The sequence below is a fragment of the Chenopodium album genome, chromosome 22 (genome assembly GCF_948465745.1).
Source record: "Chenopodium album chromosome 22, dcCheAlbu1.1, whole genome shotgun sequence".
NCBI lineage: Eukaryota > Viridiplantae > Streptophyta > Magnoliopsida > Caryophyllales > Amaranthaceae > Chenopodium > Chenopodium album.
The window spans coordinates 11,549,096-11,555,095 of NC_137855.1; positions in this window are offsets into that span (position 1 = coordinate 11,549,096).

A 6,000-nucleotide genomic window follows, 5' to 3' on the forward strand; every position below is an offset into this window, starting at 1 on the left:
TTGGTAGAACATAGGCCGCAAGGTTTGTAATGTGGTTTAACCAAGAAAGGGGAAATAAGGCTCAACATGGCTAGCAAGAAGGTATAAGTAAAATAAAAACCAAATTTGTAACAAAACACAAGGAAAACAAAGAAAAATGAGAAGAAATGCCCTCTTCCTCCTCTAGAGTTATATGATCACGATCTTGGGAGCTAGATACCAACACAAGGATTAAGACACGTATAGTTAAGGATCCAAAATGCCGCTCAACAAAAGTGATGGAGGCTTGAACAATAAACGCTCACATGGGACATGAAAATAAGTAAATACCAACCAAGGGAATCCTATTCACTACGGAGAACAACACCATCTTACCACTTTCCCGTGAACTAGGGGTTCAAACGTCCTCAAGAGTTCTAAACCGGGCTACCTTAGCTTAAAATGTGTCTAGTTCAACCCTTAGCACTCTCAAACCGTGAAGACCCTCTTCAACTAGGAAGGTAAGCATTCAAAAATATGTCATAACAAAAGCATATAGGTCCACATGTCCAAATGAGCGAACAAATTCTCAATTTTCAAAAATTTTTCACTTGTCATGATCGTGAATGTCACATAAAAGAAAGAAGAAAAGCAACACACAAAGAAAAAGGAAGAAATAAAAAAGGTTCATAAATGAGGCATGTAAATCATATAAATCCCAATCGACATACAATGATCGTTGAATACAACATCAACGATCCCAGGTTCCTTAGAACCAAATCAAACAACCTCGAACCATTCAACTCCTTCCTAAACTAACCTAAGCTATGCAACCAATCAAATATTTAAAGAGTTGAGAAGGAGAATTTTTCACCCAATTACGCTTAGCAAACGCAAATCCACAATCGTTGAAACTCCATTGCTCGGAAAAATTTGGGGAATGCGCCAATAAGCCCTACAAAATGTCAAAGTCCAAAAAAACTCGGCAAATATTTGGTTAGTAGCAAGAGAAATATATACAAAGAAATAAGGAGAAAACAAAATAGAGAAAAGAAACTACTAAAGAAAAAGAACAAAGAAAAGAGGAAAATGTTTGGATTAAAGGGGAATTTGGATTTTCGAAAAAACGAGAGCCAAAACAAGTACCACCCACTAAATAATTAGCAAAATCAGCATACCAAGGGTTTTGCTCTACAACTGCATACAGGTTGTCATCAGGGAATGAATCATCTATAGGAAGAAAATCCTTACCCTCATCATACTTGATTCGTGACAAGTGATCTGCCACTACGTTCTCTGCACGCTTTTTGTTCCTTATTTCAATGTTGAAATCCTGGAGCAAGAGAACCCACCGGAGTAGCCTAGGCTTTGATTCAGCTTTGGCTATCAAGTACTTTAGAGCTGCATGGTCAGTAAAAACAATAACTTTAGAACCAACTAGATATGATCTAAATTTTTCTAAAGCATAAATAACAGCAAGAAACTCCTTCTCCGTGGTGGCATAGTTGACTTGAGCCTCATCCAAAGTTTTACTTGCATAGTAGATAGCATGTAAAACTTTGTCCTTCCTCTGTCCAAGCACGGCTCCTAGAGCAAAGTCACTTGCATCACACATGATTTCGAATGGAAGATTCCAATCGGGTGCACATATGATGGGTGCTGATATCAAAGCCTGCTTAATCCTGTTGAAAGCCTCAAGACACTCGTCAGTAAAAACAAAAGGGGCATCCTTAAGCAAAAGCTGAGTTAGTGGTTTAGCAATCTTAGAAAAATCTTTGATAAAACGGCGATAAAACCCATGACCCAAGAAACTCCTAACTCCCTTAACATTAACTGGGGGAGGCAATTGCACAATCACTGAAATCTTAGCTTGGTCTACCTGTCTATCCTTATCAGATACAATATGACCAAGGACTACTCCCTCTGTCACCATAAAGTGACACTTCTCCCAATTTAAGACCAAGTTGCATTCTTCACATCTTTTCAAGATTTTAGCTAAATTAATTAGACTTGAATCAAATGAAGAACCATAGACACTAAAATCATCCATAAAGACTTCCATAATAGACTCTATGAAATCAGAAAATATGCTCATCATGCAACGTTGAAAAGTAGCAGGTGCATTATATAAACCAAAAGGCATTCTACGCTATGCAAAAGTGCCATAAGGGCATGTAAATGTAGTCTTTTCCTAATCTTCAGGGTGGATCGGAATTTGGAAAAATCCCGAATACCCATCCAAATAGCAAAAGAACTTATGATTAGCTAGCCTCTCAAGTATTTGATCAATAAAGGGGAGAGGGAAATGGTCCTTTTTAGTGGCGACAATTAATCTACGATAATCAATGCACATACGCCACCCTGTAACAGTTCTAGTAGGAATTAATTCATTTTTATCATTTTTTATAACAGTCATCCCACCCTTCTTAGGAACCACCTGTACTGGACTTACCCATTTAGAGTCAGAAATAGGATAGATAATACCTGCATCAAGTAATTTCATAACCTCTTTCTTGACTACTTCTTGCATATTGGGATTCAACCTCCTCTGGGGTTGAATGCAAGGCTTGTAGTTGTCCTCTAAGTGTATCCTGTGCATACAAAAATCAGGGCTTATACCCTTGAGATCATCAATATTGTACCCTATTGCCCTTTTGTGGGTTCTAAGAACCTCTAGAAGTTGGAAAGTTTGTGGGTCATCAAGTGCAGTACTAATGATCACAGGGTGCATTTCCTGCTCATCAAGAAAAACATATTTTAAATGAGAAGGGAGAGGTTTTAGTTCAGGTTTCTTTACCTCTGCAGGTTTTGATTCCTGAATTAATTTTACTACCTTCTTATTCTCGTTATCATCAAGTTCTCCTATGGCAAGAGCTTTTTCAATGACATCCACCTCTTTACTCCAGATACTCGCATCACCTGTAGACAAATTTCCACAAAGTATTTCTTCTAAGGGATCCCTTGCAAGAATCTGTGTCAAGCTATCATCACAAATATAATCCATTATATCAATAACATCAATTAAACAACAATTTTCCTCTAGCATAGGACCTTTCAAAACCTTCCCTAAATTAAAAGTAATATTATCATCACCAACAGATAGGGTTAGTTTACCATTTTTGACATCAATAATGGCTCCTGCAGTATGGAGAAAAGGCCTACTTAATATAATGGGAATTTGTGTATCCTCAGCCATGTCTAAAACAACAAAATCAACAGGGATGAAAAATTTACCAACTCTAACAGGAACGTCCTCTAAAATACCTAAGGGATATTTAACAGAACGATCTGCCATTTTCAAAGTAATATTAGTAATTTTTAATTTACCCATATTCAATTTAGAACAGATAGACGATGGCATGACACTAACAGAAGCACCCAAATCACACAATGCTTTATCTATGAAGACATTACCAATATGACAAGGGATAGAGAAACTACCAGGATCCTTTAATTTAGGAGGAGATTTATTTTGTAATAATGCACTACATTCCTCAGTAAAAGCTACAGTTTCTACTTCATTAAAGGCCCTCTTCCTAGTCAAAATATCTTTCATAAATTTAGCATATGCAGAAACCTGTGTAATAAGTTCAGTAAAAGGGACCGTTACCTGCAAATTTTTAACAACCTCCAGAAACTTACCAAACTGGTTGTCCAACTTAGTCTTTAGTTGGCAATTAGGGAATGGTAATTTGATAACTGGTGGTGCTTCCCTACTCTTCCCCTGGGGTGCATCCTTCCCTGAGGTTGTACCCTGCAATGAATCATCAGAAATATTAGTATTAGTAATATTACCCTGGAGCCCTGCAGGGGCATTTGATACAACGAAATCAGGATTAGCAATATTAATTAAATCAGGTTCATCCTCTTTGGGCATTGGGGGCCCATCGTAGTGTGAACCACTCCTTAGGGTAATTGCATTTGCATGTTCCGTAGGTTGAATTCCCTGCGCTGGTAGGGCTCCCTGCTGGCGAGATTGAAGGGTAGAGGACAACTGGGCAATTTGGGTGTCCATGACTTTATTATGAGCTATAATAGAGTCAATTTGTTGGTCTCTACTCTCCATATGTTTTTGCATACTAGTCAGCATTGCCCTAATTTCTGATAAAGCAGGGTCAGAAGATGTAGTAGGGGCTTGTGATGGGGGTTTCTAGTTAGCATGAGGGTGGTAATATTTTTGCTGTGGAGGGGGTGCTGGTTGTGGTTGTTGTGGAGGTGGAGGGTTTTGAACATTGGTGCTACGGTAAGATAGGTAGGGATGGTTCCGGTAGCCAGGATTGTAGGTGTTGGAGTATGGGTTATTTTGCTTGTAGGTTTGGAAAGCATGAACTTGCTCCATCGAACTCCTGCAATCTTGCTCAAAATGTCCTACACTTCCACAATTTTCACAAAAAGCATCATTAGCATTATTAGAAACAGCAGAAACATTAGCAACAGAATTAGGAATATTAGTACTACGTTATCTAATTTCTGGCAAATAGAATTAAGCTGAGCTTGCATAAGGGTTACTGAATCAACATGATGCTTGCCCTTATTAGCATAACCTCTAGGATTCCCATATTGGGAATTATGTATCGCCATATCTTCGATAACCTGACCTGCATCATCAACATTAAGATTCATAAATCTACCGCTAGCTGCGGAGGCTAAATTCTCCTAGATACATTCCCTAATCCATTGTAAAAATCTTGAATTAACTGCCATTTTGCCAAGTTATGGTGGGTACACTCCCTCTGCAGATCCTTAAATCTTTCCCAAGCCTCATATAATGCTTCATCTGGCTCCTGGGCAAAATTTTGAATGACACTTCTCAATAAAGCTGTTTTCTCTGCAGGGTAATATTTATTATAAAAATTCAAAGCAAGTGTCTCCCAGTTAGTAATACCAAGTGCAGTTCTATTCAAACCATTAAACCACAATTTGGCTTTTCCACATAAAGAAAAGGGAAAAAGAATCTCCCTGATTTGGTCCTGCGTTACCCCATTCTGCCTAATAGTATTGCAGTATTGATAGAAATCTGCAATGTGAAGATTAGGATCTTCACCCTTAGCTCCACTGAACTGCTTTCTTTCTATCATCGTTATAAACTGGGGCTTGATCTCGAACTGGACTCCCTCGAGATCAAGTGTAGGAGAAAGATGTGGAAAATCCGTCAGAGACGGCTGCGAATAATCACTAAGCTTGCGAGGTGGAGGTGGAGGTGGTGTACCCATCTCTAATTCCGAATCAGAAGAGTGCTTCGAATCACTAGAGTTAGGTAGTGGATTTCTAGGAATATCGTTACTCCCAGAACCTGCCAGGATCTGCCTATAAAAATTCTTCTGTCTATGGAAAGAGCGCTCGATCTCAGGATCGAATGGAATGTAACCTGATCTGGAACACTTGGGCATAAACAAAGAACTAAAAAGACAGATATTAGAACTACCTCAAAGAACTAATGTCCTTTGAGGCAAAAGGAAAATAATCTAGACTACAAAAACAATTAGAAATAAAAATAAAACCGTTTCCCCGGCAACGGCGCCAAATTTTGACAGGCTAAAGTCGTATCACCTAATCAAAAATATTACCTAAGTCCACTAGCTTATGCAGATAGGGAAGTAGGGTCGAATCCACAGGGAAACAAGTCTTTCTATTCCAAATTAATTATTATAATCTAAATTATTAAAGTAACCAATATTTTTATGAGTAAAAACTATGCTACGAAGATTATGAGTAAGGAGAATAATCAGGGAAGAAATCAATAATAATAAAGCCTAGGGCATAGGTTCACTAATAAACAATATTGCAGGGTAAAACATAATAATCAATCATCAATGCATTAATCAATCAGATCATAAAGGGCTTTTGCTACGTATTACAATCACAGAGTTAATTTACCGGTGTTAAATCTCATCTCTCGAATCTCGACCTAACCATTTATAAATTAATCTGCCTATTGAAACTAAGCCTAAACATCAATTCTCGTCTCTCGAATCTCGAATCAATATTGCTAAACTCATACAATTAAACCTGGCCAAATCTAATTGCATAGCATTTAAACAA